The 17,726-nt window shown below is 37.9% G+C and overlaps 1 pseudogene; it reads left to right on the top strand.

Annotated features, from left to right (window-relative positions):
• The first annotated feature begins 3,870 nt into the window (after nucleotides 1-3,870).
• The window catches only part of LOC129079961 (homocysteine-responsive endoplasmic reticulum-resident ubiquitin-like domain member 2 protein), a 167,645-nt pseudogene continuing 153,789 nt past the window's right edge, over nucleotides 3,871-17,726 (top strand).

The raw sequence follows: 17,726 nt of genomic DNA, 5'->3' as shown, positions 1-17,726 counted from the left end.
AACTTTTGTCTTGATCTTAAGGATAGTGATACTCAGATACTCAGATCTGTTCAGAATTCCATCATTATGAAATGACATGTTGTTGACCTCCCTAACATTCATTTTGAAGATCTGAAGTACTCCAACTTTATTAGTAGGTATGTGTATCACTGACAGTCAAAAAATGACATTTTTAAAGAAACTCCTATATTTCTCCCATTCTCAAATACTAAGTTCTAAAAATTTATTAAAAAAATAAAAGGAGTTAAAAACATATATCATAATCTTTATAGAGACTATATTTTTGCATTGCTCTCATGTTCAACACATGTATATATAAGAGCTCATTAAATGCCTGTTGCATTGACTTAAATTCACTTCTCAAATTGTGAATGATTTGTGATGTATAGACCATCTTTCTCTATCCTACCATATCCTATTACTAGTTTTAAAGAAACAGTCTGAGTTGTTTTTTCTTCTTGATGTTGCTGCTATTTAGTTATTGAACACTTTTCCTTGGTCTTAGCAAGTTATGAAGAAATTATATCAGAGAAATTTTGGAAAGAACTTCTTAAAAACTTAAAGAACTTCTTAAAAACACAGTAAAAATCATTTAATTTTAGAGATGAGCTGGTGGATCTCATCTAGTGCAACTCTTTTATTTTATAAATAACCTGAGCTGAAATTCAGAAACACAGTGATATACCTAAGAACATAGACTGGTTAAAATTAATAATAGAAACAAGGTTCCTCACATTTAGTTCAGGAGACTTTCTATTATACTGATACTATTTCTTATGTGATAGTTTTTGGGGGTTTGTATGATTTTGTTTTGTTTTTTACAAAGCCAAATAATCTCCAGATTAAGAATTGAATAGCAGTTTCTACAATATAGAAAAGCTTTGATATCCATTCTATTTATCATATTTCCAATAAAGCATGTTTCAATATTTATTCTGCCTAATCATTCGTATATTATACAAAATGACTTCAAAATGTTGACTTTTCAAACATTCCATAATTATAGAATTAACCTGAAATTTTTATGGAATAATTTGTTACATCATATGTGAAATATTTTTTATTTTTATAAATTAAACTTGGGAAAGCAATAGCTCAATAGTTGAGAATAATTTGTTCTTCAGAGAGTTCATTTGAAAATCAATACTAGATGGCAATTTAAATAACATATAGTATTGTATATGTATTAAAAAATGAATAGTATATATAGTTATTTATGTGATCTTTAATTTCAAAATGTGCTAAGCAGACAGTTACATTTAGCTTAAAATAACTCTAATAAATGCTGTTCAATCCAATGCCTTCTTTATTTTAGGAAGGAACAAGTAAATTTTCAAATCTATAGAAGAAAAATGCATAATAAAACATGCATTCACAACCCAAGGGAATGTTTATTTATTATTTTGAGTTATAATGAAGAACTGACAACTGATTTGTTATGTTTGCTGATAATGAGATTTTATTTTCTTTACATATGTAAATTATTCCTTTTTTTTAAAAAAAATCTTCATTTACACACATTTAAACTGCACTTAGAGAATCCAATGAGGCAGAATAAAAGACAGAAACACCTTGCAAAGAGGAAGATGCAGTGGTGCCAACTTTTTCACGTATTTTATCCTGTGAGTGAGAGTAAAGAAACCAATGGTCAGAGTAGCTTGCAGGACTTTTATTGTGCAATTTTCTTCTTTTGGATGTATTTCTCTGAGAGTAGATGAGATCTATGATATCATACATACATATTTTTGTTCCAGAATAAATTTTATTCAAAACTTAACATTTTTGCTTGTCATTTTTACTAGGTCATTGTAAGGTAAATAGAGGCAAGCTGGCTTCCTTACCCAGGTGTCTGGGGAACTAAGATAAGTAGTGTTCTCATAGCCTGGAAACTGGGCCCGATAAATACACCCATAGCCTTGGGTGGGCTTGCATGCACAGGACCTCAACCTGTTTTGGCTCCCTGCCGGCTTTGTCCATTCTCAGTATTTAAGGGGGTAAGGGCTCCATGCTAGCACACAGTGAGAGAGGTGACAGGTGACATGCAGGGACGGGCAGCTTGCAGCATGTGTGGATCACCCACCCTTGAAGAAAGGCATGTCAGACACCCCCACAACTCCATGAATATTCTTCCATCTGCCCAAATCTCTAGTGATCCTGTCTGGCCTTGAAAGGTTGCAACACACTCCTGTAAACTGAAACAATGACTTTGGAAGACTGAAAACTGTTTTGTGTTTTTCTAATTCCAAGAATTCATCATATATAAGTCTGTCCAGAAAATATCCAATCACGTAATATGAAAAATAGAGACATTTATTGAAGAAGATACAAGATACAAGAAACATTGTACAAAGGACAGTGATGTCTCAGTCCCTTTCCAAGCAGGCACTTTGAGACCTCACACAGTTCTTCCAATAGCCATCAGCTACCCCATCACATTTTCCTGAATCTCATCGATATTCTGAAAACTCTTCCCTTTGAGAGCTGATTTTAATTTTGGGAAAAGCCAGAAGTTGCAGGGAACCAAGTCTGGTTCATTGGCAATGGTTTGAATCAAGTCATTTGCAACTGCAGCACGATGTTCCTTCTGCTCCGGTAGCAGAAGCCTCAGAAGAAATTTTGCCATGACACATTTCATGCCAAGATCCTGTGTCAAAATCTCAGACACTGTAGTTTTTGGAATCCCCAGATCAGCTTCTAGTTCTCATACTGTCAGTTTCCGATCTTGGTTGATTGCAGCCTGTACATGATCAACATTCTCAGGTGTTCTGTTTGTCATGGGCCTTCCAGAATGTGGATCACTTTCAACAGGTTCTTAGCCATCTTTGAGGTGTTTGTGCCACACTTTTATTTGCACTGCATTCAATGCATCATCCCCCAAAATCTCTGAGCCATCCAAACAGATTCTGTGGAGGAATGTTCAAGCTTAATGCAAAATTTGATGCAGATTTGTTGTTCTACTCAGTCATTTTAAATGCAACAGCCACAGAGTACACATGCTCACTCAACGGTGTCTACTGCCCCTCTGACTGGTACAATGAAGTTGTCATTGTTCCTGTGTGCATTCCAGTCCACTCTCCTTGGCTGCCAGGTTTCATCAATGTCGCACAAACTATTCTAGTTATATTAGTAATGGTTGAACTTTTTCTGGACAGACCTCATGTTCCCTATCCTAACTGCTGCTCTGTTCTCCTATTTCTCAGAAAAAAAGAGTAAAAACCTCTAACTGGTTTTCTTTTAATCATGAACTATAGGGAAGGAGAAGCTTATGTACATTGTTCAACTAATGATTCATTCCCTTGGGAAGCTTTGCAATGTGCCTGTTTAACAAACAAGAATCAACAAAATATATATTAAAAAAAAGAAATTTCTAGATTTGAAATTTCCTCAATTCAAAGCTTTTCTATTGACTCCTAATTTTTTCTTATAACTCATTTCTTCTCATATTATTTTATCTTATTTTTAAGATATTTTATTGATTATGCTATTACAGTTATCCCAATTTTTCCCCCTATACACCCCCCACCCAGCAACCCCTGCTTCCTATTGCAATCCGCCCACCATTGCTCATATCCATGGGTCATGACTATAAGTTCTTTGGCTACTCCATTTCCTAAACTGTACTTTACATCCCCATCACTACTCTGTAACTACCCATTTGTATTTCTTAATCCCCTCACGTCTCCACCCATTCCCATACACACCCCTCCCATCTGACAACCATCAAAACACTCTCTGTATCCATGCTTCTGTCTCTGTTCTTCTTGTTTGCTTAGTTTGTTTCTTAGATTCAGTTGTTGACAGGCATGTATTTATTGCCCTTTTATTGTTCATAGTTTTGATTTTTGTTTCTTCCCAGCAGAGGGAGCCCCCATGGCCTTTCAGCGGTGCATGTTATGTGGTGGGCTGAGCTCAGCCCTGGCTCTCTGTGCTGACGAGCCCAGTCTGTGGTCCTGGCTTCGTGCCTCTCAAGGGGAAACTCCCACAGCCGCCGCACTGCCGCCGCACTGTGTGTGTGTGTGTGTGTGTGTGTGTGTGTGTGTGTGTGTGTGTGTGTGTGTGTGTGTGTGTGCGTGTGTGTGTGTGTGTGTGTGTGTGTGTGTGTGTGTGTGTGTAAGATGTCCCTGTGTGTGTGTGTGTGTGTGTGTGTGTGTGTGTGTGTGACCCCGCCGCTTTTAAGATGTCCCTGCCTTTCTTATCAGCCCAAGGGTGGTTTTCTAACACCTTTGGTCAAAAGTCTCTTTTTTAGGTAGTCTTCGGTTTAAGTTAGGTGACTGTTCTCCTCTTTAATTTTGTTTCCAGTCTGGTTCTGGGAGGTAGTATGCAATATCTTCCCCCACTCTGCGGCCATCTTGCCAGATCAAATAAATACAGCAGCTTCATCTTTAGTTACTTTCTCTATAAAACAAGAATAGTATGTTATTACCCCCATAGAGTTACTATATAAAGTACAGAATATGTGTACAAAGATCTGTGAGAGCAGCTTATAAAAAAACAATAGTTAAAATGAAGTTACTTACCAGATACTCAGTGGTAGCTGTTAAAATGATAACTGATAAAGTATTATCACTGCTGTTTAGGACCTTATAAAGGAGACATCCACGGAGACAAAATATTTCCGTAAACATATGTGTATACATTTACTATATTTAGGAAAAACGTGCATGTAGTGTCTGAAAAATTGGAAAGTAGATTATAAATCTCACCTGATGAAATGCTTCAAAGAAGGCAGTATCTTGCATCTCAGATGGGAGATCAAGTCTACCTACTAAGTAATTTTTTAATGATTTTAAAGCTGAGATTCCTACTAACTTATACATTGCCAGAATTGCCTAATTCTTGAGTATTTCTGAGGATTTGCTGTACGATCTTGTCTTCAAATCTATTTTTTTTTAATGCTGCTGATATGGGATTCTGTGAGTCATTGCCTTTTCCTAAGTTTTATTTAGAAGTTGCTTCCAGGTGTGTTACTAAAATTCACCTTAACTTTTTCTCTAAATTTCATACATGAAATATGAGTTCTGTATCCAAATACAATGTACAGTGGAATAAGCAAATTAAATTTAACATACTTTGAAAAAAAGAAAACTCTTCAAGTATTGATAAAATTTTTATAATTAGATCCCCTAAATCTGTCGATGAATTGTTAACATATTTTCCTGAATTTTTCAAACATTTATTTTTGTCATTATAAATTTAAAATAAAATTTATAAATTGAGCTTTCAATTAGAAATTTTTTGTTGTTAAATAAACGCTATTCTTAACTGTTAGTTACAGAATGCATTCATCAGCACTTGCTGCTGTGACAATTCTAAAATTGCAGTGAACTATAACAATAGACATTTATTTATTGCTCTTGGTACCTAAAGGCTAGTGGCCAAGTACAGCTTTACTTCATGTGTTTTCTATTCCCTGAGCCCACAATGAAGGACCACCCTCTCTACAAAGCATGCTAGTCTTATGGCAGAGGGTAAAGATTCAAGAGGATGAGCAAAACAGTTGCATTCCAGCTATTCGATTGGGCATGTACCATGCCCTCTGACATATAATGGCAAAAGCAAGCCACCTGAGGCCTGAAAGTCAGGTGAGTGAAAGAAAAGAGTAAATAAAATTTACTTTCATATTTACATCTTCAGTTCCCTTCTGCCTACACATTCACACACACATAAACAAATTAAAACTCCAAGGTCTTGAAATCTACTTCAGATCTAAATATGGCTCCCCAAGTTTCCTAAGCAGACAAGTTATCTGGGTCTACTACCCAACAAATACAATCAACAGATGATGATGGATCAAAACAGAGGAACTGCAACAGACCTTTCCAGAAATTCAGAAAAGGGAAGAACAAGAATTTCACCAGAAAAATGATATAAGGGCTCTGACACCTGATGATGGCAGATGCTCTTTGATTAAGCCAGATTCTTCTCCCTGAGAGTAACTCCCTCATTCACTGCTGTCTGTAGCTCCTGGATCCACTTGCAAAAGCACTTCTTTTGCATTTTATTTCTTGGCCACAGCTGATATGGACTTTGGGAAATAGATTTTTTCGGGGGAAGAATAAGCAGCTTTCCCAGCCTTCTTCCTATCTCAGGACACTGAGTGCCTAAAGATCATTTACTAATCTAGCAACCAGTTTCTTTGCCCCAGTCAGAACTCTGTATGCCAGATATCACATATATATGGAGAGAGAGGAAGAGGGAGAGGGAGGGGGAGGGGGGGGGGGAGAGAGAGAGAGAGAGAGAATGATCTTACTCTAATGACATGATCAGGTTTAGTTTGAGCTTATGAAACTTCTATCTTTTGACTTCCGTGGGACCAGGGCCTTAGTCTCTTTCCCTGAGCCACCCTAAAGTAACCAGAGATTTTGATAAAATGTATTTTTCTTGAGGAGTAGGGAGGGAGAAAGAAAGGAAGAGAAACATCTACATGAGAGAGAAACATCGACAGGTTGCCTCTCATACACCCCCAAATGAGGACCAAACCCAGGCATGTGCCCTGACCTGGAATTGAACCTGCAACTTTTTACCTGCACGTGATGCCCAACTACCTGAGCCACATCAGTCAAGGCCAAGCGTTTCTTTATTTTACATTTTTTCTCTGATAGTAAATGAGAATCAGTTCCTTTTTTTAAATTTTATTAGTCTTGGATTGTCTAAACTTGTTATTTGTGTGTGTGTGCATGCCTATTTACAAATAGGGTGATTCTTTTTGAGTTTCTTGACTGTGGAAATACCCATCCATGCGGATAACATTGTTTCAAATCTCTCAGCCCAAAGTCAGAATTTTAACAAGTTCACTTTCTGCCTTCTAAATTGTCATAGGAGTCATATCGCACTGCGTAATAATGGTTCCCATTTTGTTTTCTAGGCTAAGAACACAAATCGCAGCCCAACATGTGTTTTGTTGTAGTTGTTGTTTTTGTAGCAAAACTCTTGTGTTAGATACCAATTCTATGATTTTTGCTGTGGTCACAAACAACTCTGAAATCTCAATGGCTAATAAGAATGAACATTTATTTCTTATTCTCCTTATATGAGGATACAGTCAGCTCTACATGCCTTTTCATTCTAATGTGCTGAAGCACTAGTTCCTATTTGGGTTAAATTGTTCTCATGGAAGATGACAAAAGCTAAAGAAACTAAATTGAATCATGAAGTTCTATTTAAAATTTCTGTTTGGAAGGGCGTGGCATATATTGTTTACTCACATTTTATTGGTCAAAGCAATTTATGTAGCCAAGCCTGACAGCAAGTAGGGAAAATTTATACAAAGTCAAGGGGGGATGTGAATATTTGGAAAGGGTAGTATAGTTTTACTCCATTATGTTAACCTTCTTTGCATCATGGGGAATGTTTTTGTAACCTCCAGACAGGCATGTTGTAGAGAGATTACTGCACTGAGTGGGAAGCAAGACAATCAGATAGATATCTAACGTCCAGTCTGAAATATTGTAGATTGGTTTCTATTTGTTTAATATGTCAGGTAGTTTAAGCATGACAAAGACCTAGGTGCAATGTTTTAGCCACCTGTTTAAGACTGAGAATAGAAAAATATCTTTCTTTGTAAGCAATCTTGTTGGCTTCCAGAGCCTTGGTAGATTACGGTTTGTTTCATAGGGGAGAATTACTAGAGAATTTATTTGTTTCCGCTCCCTCTTTTTTTCCCCCCTCATGAATTGATAAAAAGAGAGGGAGAAGGGGAGAACCACAACTATATATAGTCTTTCCAGAATTTAGAAAAAGGGAAGGAAATGGAGAATAAAACATTCTAATGATAACTCTGAAGGACTTGTGAAGTGTTACTGTATCAATGGCCATGAGATACTAGCAATGTGACACAAAAAATTCTTTTCCTGATAAATTGAAGAGATAAGAGATTCTCTAAGACTATGAAAACTTGTGTGGGAAGGAGACAGAATAGCACTTCTTTCCTAGGGATTAGATAGTGGGAAAGCTGAACCAACTCTGTAATTTATTGTTTCTTTCAACTCTTAGTTAGAATTGTACTTTCCCTGTTTGATTTTAGGGACTGTTGACGCTTAACGCTTTGTATGAAAAAAAATATTATCCCAATTCCAAAGGTAGATTAAGAGGACAGGTAAATAAAATGTGTACATATAATAAATTCAATGATGTTAAAAATTTTTTCCTAGGAAAATGAGTGAATGTGCTGCCTGCTTCAAAAGATTTTGATTGAAAACTATTCATATCAATTATCTCTTGAATTAGATGAACTGACTTATGTTAGTCATTAAGACACTTTTACACACTATACTGTTTTTTTACTTTCTATGCTCTCTTCTTTCTCTGTTTTAATAATCATTTTGTGGGCAATTGCTTGTTCTAATAAGCAAAAAAAAAACTTCAAAAACAAATGGCAGATTTTTCATAAACTGGTTAGAAAATTTGCTATTCCTTTTCTAATACTTGCTTTTTTCCCCTCTTTTATTCTTGAAATAGATGAATGGATTTTTACTAGCTATTTCCTATGAGAAAGAGTTACAGATTTATAATGCCTTGCTGCACATTTTCTATATTTATGTATTTTCTTTAGATAAAATGATACAATGAGAACAGAAATGATACAAAATTAGTCCTTTCTTGAGACAAGATGAATACTATAACATAATCCTACTTAGTTCCTGGTTCAAAGTTAATTCTTTTTCTGGCTCTTGGCAGTGTGGATAAAGGCTGCACTATAATTATGTTGTAATTTGTTTCAATCATAAGAAAAACTGATCTAAATAGTGTAAGTCAAGGGCTGATGTTAGTATCTCCAGAAATAATTGAATAATCTTTTAATTTTCTTTAAAAAACATGTGAGATCTAAACACTGCTAGAATAAATTGGAAACATTGTTAAAAGACATTTTCAATGTGTCTATGATTTTTGGTTGGAGCTATTTATGTCTCACGAGGAAATTAAAGGAAATGCCAAACTACGCTACACTTTTTGTCACCAGACAAAGAGGGTTCTTTGGGTGTTGCAGAAAGAATTCTGGGACACACACACACACACACACACACACACACACACACACACACAAGTTCAAGTGGCAGTGGCTACATTTATTAAAGCCAAAGTACACTTCAGGGGGAGTAACCAAGAGTGAGGAGGGTCCAGGAGCAACTTCACCAATCCCTCAGGGTTATGCTCCTTTCTTTTATTCTCTTAGGCTGGGAAAAAAGGGGGTTTATTTTTAAATAATCTAATCTGTTTCTTTGATTTCCCCTTGCTTGTGTCCTTTCTTTTTTTTTTTTTTTTTTATGGTTTCAGTTCCCATCCACTATTTTGACTTCTACCCTAAAGCCTCTAGGTTTGTCCACAAGGGGGACCAAACCCAACACTAGTTTATCATAATTGCAGGGAGGCTACTTCGAGGTGACTTGTGTGCAGGTCTGCGTGTGCCCTGACAAGAATTTCCCTCTGCTCCAAACCCCACCCCCCCATCTCAGGATGTCTGTGGTCACCCCAAAAAGCTAAGTCACCTGCTTAGTCAGATATTTTGTTCCCTTTGCTTCCTCTTTTCTTGTTAATATCTAACTAGCTGCCTACCTAACAACTTTACTTCAAAGCCAGTATAGATGGAAAGTTTATTAAATGAAGGTCGAAAAAATTTTAAACCAAATGTCGGCATGAGTTTAGAACATAAAGTAGACCACAGAAAATATAATCATTCCTTAATGAGCCAGATTCTGTCAAGCCAGATTCTCTCTCTCTCTAGGAGAAAATAGGAAGCGTATTAACTAACTGCACTGATTTTTTCAGGTTTCTGAAAGGGCTTATTTGAAAACTCATGACTTAGATTCAATTCAAAAAGCAACATTAAAAATTTGGGACACCTGCTATTCAGAGTGAACATGCCCTTTTCCATTCCACTTTTTATAATGTCAGTGGGAACACTAAATGTAATTTTATCTCCATGACTGGCCAACTCCATAATTTACGTGGAGCCAAGCTGGAGTTCCATATTTAACTTGTGCTAACTCTATAGGAAAATGCTGTCTCTAGAATGTCACAATTACAGACTTCTGACATCACATGCATAACTTATAATTATCCCACACTTATTGTATCTCCACATATAAATGTTGCACGGAGATTCGCGTAGAGGGGAGAACACATTTAGTGTTATTTAGTTTTCTGTAAAAGCATTGCTTTTACTAACAGTGGTTCAGTTAAGAGGAAAGAAGCTCAGTTAAAATGTTCCTTAGATGAGGCAAGAAAGAGAGAACCTATGCAGAAAATTGGCTATAAAGACATTGGCTATAAAATTACCTTATCAGACATGATCTAGTTAGGGACAATGCCCTGAGTTCCTTAAGCTGAGTCTCCTTTGTTAGAGACAATGAAGCCATTAAACGGGGTATGTTTTTATATTGTTAACTTAAAGTTTTCTGACTACTAATATAATTTTGATAAAATAGCTTTAATTTATTGAATACATTCCATTCTTATACCCACCTTATGAGATATTTGAAGAATGAGAGGGTCAAAGAGGTGAGGTGTTTGAGATCCTACACATGGTAAGTGAATGAGCCAGGATTCATCCCAAGGTACTGAGGCTGAAAACCCGCGTTTCATCCTTGTGCATCACACCTGTTTTGCTTTGGACCCTGTTTTATTATTCATGAGGTTCAAAAATCGCCACATGATTATTAGTTCCCTCAATCTGCCCAAGCTGTTATGTTTACTTTTCAGACTGTCGTCACAATCTGTTCATCTCCCTTCCTCCCTCCCACACCCCGGAGTCCAAGGAAAGGTCCCAGCTCCTCACCGAGAAAGCCTATTATTTTGAATGAGTTCTTGAGTTAGTCACCTTGTATCACCTCCTGCTTACTAGCTAAGGAGCCTTGGTCACATGAACACCCTATTCCATGACACCTTTTTTTAAATTTGTAAATTGCCAATAATAACTATTTTATGTTAAGATTGTGATGATCGTGTGGGGTCTAAAAAAGTACCTTTTCTGTCACCTCCTAAATTCTTCTAGCTGGGCTAATGATTATATTAACAAAGATGGATTAACAGGAGAAAAACATACAAAGTTTATCATGGATGTACATGCCAAGGATGTCATAAGATAGGAGATTCCTAGTCCCCTGGACACTCGAGGCAAAGGAGGAGGGGCAGGGGTCTGAAATATCAAAGGAAATAGCCAGTTTACAGGTAGCTGAGGAAGAGCAGAACACTTGAGGCAGGTAACTTTTTGCTAGGCAACCCAGAAACAATGGGATGAGAGGGTGGGAGAGGCTTGGAAACTTCCTATTTAATGCTAAGGTGAATGTGGTGAATATGTTAAGATTCCTTTCCTGGAGCAGGCCTTCCGATCTTAAATTCCTTAGGCAGAAAAGAGGGAGGGTCAAAAGTTCTTTCTGAGTCTTTTGTTTCTTAATAATTAGCTCAAAATTAATATCCCAAAAGGCATAGTTTTGGGGTGGCAAAATTTTAGTTCCCTTCAATAGTAACTGCATTAATACATGTAAAATGATCATAATAGTGCTTATTGCATAGTAAGTGCTCCTAATAATATGAACTATTATTATTATCACCACAAATAGCTGAATCTTGGCTCTTTATTTCTCTATTGGAAAGTACCCACTAAATACATGGTAAACGTTAGTTACTTCTAATATTTTTCTGTTTATGTAGAAATAAGTGATTTCTTCTACTGAACTCAGAATTTGTTTCCTTGTACCATCATTTATCTTTATATTTAATTTAATATATTAAATAATCATTATAATTATTCTTTAATGAGTCAGATTCTGTCACACCATGATTGCTCACTAGTTGAAAATAGAAAGCTATTACCTAACTATAGTAATTTTCTCAGGCTACTGAAATGAGTTCTCATCATTGTGTAAATGTCAATCATTGAGTATACTTACAGAAACCGACATGGTATATAGCCTAATTCATACCTTGGCTATAAGGTAGACTGTATAGCATCTTACTATAGTAAATATTGTAGGCAACTATAACTGTGTGGAAGAAGAAAAATTCCCCTTTTCTCCTTTGTTTTTGGTTGGTTTGTTTTGTTTTATGTTTTTGGTGGGGTTTTTTATTGGCTAAATAATCAAATCAGTAACAGGCAGATTCATGAGAGAAAGTCAAATTTAATATCATGCTCATGGGAACACCACATACATGAGAGAGTCAGAGACGCTCCACATGCATGAGAGGTTCAGAGATGGAAAAAAGGGTTAAGGGACATAAGACATCTTGAGCTAGAGATAAAGTAAGGTGCATTGGGAGCTTTAAAAGAAATAAGCCAGTTGGTGAAAGGCAAATACCATATGATCTCACCTATAAGAGTAATCTAATGAACAAAATAAACTAACAAACAAAATAGAACCACAGTCATGGAAATACAGAGAAGACTGAAAGTGACCAGAGGGGAGGGGGAGGTACTAGACAAAGAAATGTATGAATGATCCATGGACATGAATAGCAGTGTGGAAATTGACTATAGGGATGGGGGATGGGATGGACAGAGGAAGACAAAGGGAAAAAAATTGGGACAACTGTAATAGAATAACAATAAAAAATGATTAAAAAATCATTGCAGAATGATAACAAGAACAGATGTTCAGTAATTAGTGGTTTGCCCTGTCCTACAGATAGATAAAAAAAGAGTTATCTCTGATAATCTCTTACAGGCAAAGTCTTTAGTTCTTCTAGGTAGTTAAAGGGAGAGAAAGATGTTTCTCTTGAGTCTGAAGCTAAAATTGCCTTTAGCTCAAAGTAATCTGCATACCACTGAGCCACACAGTAGGGTGACTCATTCAGAATGCATATATAACACAATAGTAAATATTCATGTATCTAAATATATCTAAACATAGGAGAAGCGCAGTACTAATATGGCATAGAAGATAAAAAATGGTACACAGGTACAAGACACTACCTTGAGTGTAGCTGGCAGGACTGAAAGTTGCTCTGGGTGAGTCAGTGAATGAGAAGTGAGTAAATGTGTAGACTTTATAACACTACATTTATAAAAAATATTTTCCTTCTTCACTAATAAATTAACCTTAACGTACTCTAACTTTTATAATTTATTGTATAAACTTTTTAAAAACAAGTTGCAACATATATCTTAGCCTAGGCCTACACAGGGTTAGAATCATCAGTATCACTGTCTTTTACCTCCATATCTTGTCCCGCCGGAAGGTCTTTAGGATCCTTAATACACATGCAGCTGTCGTCTCCTGTGATAACAATGCCTTCTTCTGGAAGACCTCCTGAAGGACCATCTGAGCCTGCTTGAGGAGATCTCACTGTTTTCAGAAATATGTCTGTGATGGTTTGTTTCTTTTATTTGTAATCATAGATTTGTTTTTAGGAAGATAATGTACCGTGGGCATGCCTCTCTGTTGGAGAAAATCTTTCAGAGTTTAGGTTCATGTTTTGAAACTTTTTGTGGAGTGTTCTACGGTCTGCGAAAGTGTCTGCTAAATCATTCACTATGAATTTCCTTAGGGATTCATCTTCTTTTCCTTCTGAGGTTTCTTTCCTCTTTCCTCTTCTCCAGCTGTGCGTCCCTCTTCCAGTTCTAATAACTCCTCATTAGTCAGTCCCTCAGGAATCACCTCTAAGAGCTCCTAATGCCATTCTTATCTACTCCCTGGTTAAACTTTTTTGCTATTTCAACCACAGCCTTGCTGATTTTTGCGAACTTTGTGCTAAGATATTACAATGTCCATGGTGTCCCTAGGAATTTTTCAGTCCCGTTATAATCTTATGGGGCCACTGTCATATATGCAGCCCATCATTGACCAAACTTTATGCGGCATATGACTGCTGTTTATCATGTACTTAGTGCCTTCCTTTTTGTTGTTATCCTATACCATTGCTTAAAATATTGAGTGCTGTCTAAATTTTAATATATTTGTCACATAATTAGACGTATAATTTTTAGTTAAACTATGTTTCTTGGTACATCTGAACATTTTAAAAAATTATATATCATATAACCCCAAAGCCCAGCACAACACATTGCTCATTTCAAGTACTGAGCATCTGTTTTGTTAACCCTGAACTATAGGTACAATTGAAAGTTTTTAATAAGAATTAATATCTTCTTGGCCCGGGTGACCTGGGTGGGAGGACTGGCAGAGCAGGCGGACAAAGTCCTTGGGAGTCCACAGGGTGCTCCCTCTAGCTCAAACCCTCAAACTCCAAGGTGTAGCAGCCAAGAGCCAGGCTGGGAGCCAGCTGAATGTCTTGGCCCAGGACCTCGTGTGCACCGTGAGAATTCCTCAGTTGAATATGCCTGGGATTCAAGAATGGATTGGAAACAACCAGGCTGCTGACCCCCCTGTACCCTTTCAAGCACCAGGGTTTTGCCAGGCTGCAAGACTTGGAGCTGCCGCAGTCATCTGAACTTGGCAGGGGTCATGTCAGGGATGTGAGTCTCTGCCACCCAGGTGGTCTCCTGGCTGTGTCCTCCTCCCTTGATGTGTAGTGAGACTGGAGGCTCTTCCCCAGGACCATTTGGAACCAAGGAGGTGACCTGGACATGGTCAAGGAGCTAACCCTGAGATCCTAGGGTCCTAGCAGTAGCACCCCAATGGTGAGGGGTGCATGGCCTATGCTACCCTAGAGGTAAAGCCTGAGGGAACCTGGCTTGGTGGGAATCAATGTTGGTGGTGTGCTGGGCCTTCTTCCTTTGGGCCTTCAGCAGCTTCCCTGCAGAATAAGAACCCCTGTGGAGCTCCCACATGTCTGGGGTGCCCAGGCTTGTGCCTTCCCCCCACTTCCTCAGAACTAGAAGATGCTTCCTCAGCCCTGTGTGTTGCAGCCTCTCCAGGCTGGGCAGGTCCACTTGAGGCTCAGGTAGACAGAAGAAGACACATGGCGCCGTGGGGATGCTTGACATGCCTTTATTCAGGAGTCACAGAGGCCACAAGCCTGGGTCCAGGGAAATCACTCAGGCTGCAAGCCCAAGTCGGTATTCAAGTCAGCGCCCAGGCTGGTGTCCAAGTCGGCTCCCCGACTCCCTGCCTTGTCCAAAACTCCTACCTCTTAAGTACTAGCCCCAAACGAAGCAGGCTGCAGGCCAGAAAGTGAAGTAACTATCATGAGCTGCGCATGCGAGCCTACGCAAGGCTACGGGGCAGTTTATCGCACCTGGGGCTCAAGGCCGTGAGATCGGGCTCAAGGCTGTGAGAACACTGCTTTATCAGGCTCCTTCAAGGTTGTGAGGAGCTGCTCCCTCCAGTTACCCACACATCTAGGTGAGGGAGCCAGACCGCCTCCACATACCCTACACCCTGGTTCTCACTGACTGAGGCTTCTGTTCTTCCTGCCCAACTTGCACTAAAAAGGAAAAACTCACTTTAATGAAGTCATTGAAAACTCAGCATCCTATGGAGATTTAACATAAAGAAATCATAGAAACCAAAAACTACGTCCTCCAAATTATACCATGTACTGAGGGCTGCTTTTCGAATAGAGTCAGCAGTTAGTGATTTTTTTCTTTCATGTGTGTGCTTTTCACAAAATACGACAAAACACTCTAACATCTGCTCTGCTTTTTTCCCTCTGCTCAGCCCAGGACATCACAAAGATCTCTCTTGGGGTCAACCTAGAAGAACCAAACATAAATGGGGAACAGTTTTTCAACTCCTCAATCTGCTCTTAAAGCCCTTACAGCTTTTTGGAACTGTAAGTTCTGACCTTGAAAGACTGTTAAAGCTTCATAAAGAATCTGTGCAGACCCTGGCAGAGGTTAAGAGTCCTCTTCTCTCCCAGAGCCTACAATGAGTCTACCTGCAGAGCATTCACATTGAAATGAATGAAGAACAGGGAAATCACCACCACAGGCGAATGGCATGTGGTCTGTCCATACAATGGAGGAGAAGTGGCCATAAAAAGGAATGAAGTGCTGACACTTGACACAACATGAATAAACCTCGAACCCTTTATTCTCAGTCAAAGAGCTAGTCACAAAAGGCCACTTATATGAAATGTCCAGGATAGACAAATTCATAGAGACAAAATATAGATTAATAAATACCAGGGACCGGGAGGAGGGAGAAGTGGGAGCGAGTGGTTAGTAGATGCCAGGTTTCCTTTTGAAAATATCAAAAGGAACTAGATAGTAGAACCAGAAGTAGTGATGGTGGCACAGTATTGTGAATGTGCTAAATGCTACAACTGAAGTGCAAACTTTAAAATCGTAAATGTTAGGATATATGAATTATTTCTCAAACCTATTATTATGGAAACTGCTACTGTGCATGCAAGTTCAAAAAGTTTTATACTCATCTTCAAAGCTTTTTTTTTTTTTATTTAGAAGTGAGCACACTGTTGTGTGAGTGTGTAAGATGCACATACACACCCTCAAGGGTGTAACATGAGCACTGGCCCAGCATCCCACGTAAAAGGTGAGCATGTAACCATTTTCTTCAAATCTCTCTGTACCATCCTCTCCCCTAATAACACTTCCTTTCCACCAGCCTAGAGGTAATTACTACCCAGGGTTTAGCGATAACCGTCTTCTCGACTTCATTTATAGTTTTATCTCCTAAGGAAAATGTTAAAAATATGTCTTTAATAACTCTGTATGGTGTCAGATGGGTACTAGATTTATGGGGCAATTACTTCACAAGTTGTATAAATGTCTAATCATTGTGTTGTACACCTGAAACTAGTATAATATTGTATGGCAACTATAATTGAAAAATAAATAATAATAAAACAAAAATAAGTTGTTAAAATGAATTAATACCTTCTTCGAGTAATAAAGTGAAAGTTGAAAAGAATCCACCAATTAATTCATTCGTTCTTCTTGCAAATGACACTGAGTTCTCTCTAGGCGCTAGAATTGAAGATATAAACAATGAACAGTTGAGAAATTTTTTTCTCATGAAATTTAGAATAAAGTTTGTTTAATTTGTTTCCAAATCACTTGAGGGTCTTGTTGAAATGCAGATTTTGATCCAGTACTTTTGGGGCGCAGCCTGAGCATCTGCATTACTAACAAGCTCCAGGGTAGAACTAATGCTGGCAAAGCCAAAAGCGTGGGGGAGAAAACTTACGCCTTCTCTTCCCTGGTTTTTTTTTGGCTGGTTAAGTAATTAAAATGTCCTAAGACAGATTAACAGTAGAAAATAAAATGTAATTTTGTGCTCATGTGAACCCCAAATACACAAGAGAGTAAGAGACCATATGTACATGGGAGATTCAGAGACACAAAGGTAAAATGGGGTATATGTGATATTCTAGTCTGTTAAATGGGATTAAGGGCCTGGCTTTCTAAGGGGAGGAGAACATTTCTTGTGCCCACGGCAAAGGCTTATTCTGAGCCTGGAAAGTGCAATAAAATGGCTTATATGATTGAGTCGCTATTGTGGAATAAATGTGTTAATGGAGCTCCTACTTGTCCATGGCCAGGTGACGGATCTTTTCAATGAGAAAAACTTCTATATTTGAAAATATTTTTTGACTGCTCTCATTTAAGCAGCTGTCTTATTCATATTTATGGAAGAATCAAATTGAAAGGAAAATACAGAAGAAAAGTATAACGGGCTTTACGGGGTCTCTTAATAAAATGAAAAAATCAGTCAGACTTAGAAAAAATATTAAAAACCAAATCAGATGTAAACTCCCTTTACCTCCAGCTTCCTTTCCATGACCCTGTAGATCTTTTGGATTTCTGGGCCCCTGGTCTAAATTCCCCACCCCCATGTCAAAACCCAGGTTCATTTCCTCAGCCAGTC

The sequence above is a fragment of the Pteronotus mesoamericanus genome, unplaced genomic scaffold (assembly GCF_021234165.1).
Source record: "Pteronotus mesoamericanus isolate MK-2021 breed Mesoamerican mustached bat unplaced genomic scaffold, CSHL_Meso_final contig_82, whole genome shotgun sequence".
Lineage (NCBI taxonomy): Eukaryota > Metazoa > Chordata > Mammalia > Chiroptera > Mormoopidae > Pteronotus > Pteronotus mesoamericanus.
This window is presented reverse-complemented; position numbering and strand designations above follow the sequence as displayed.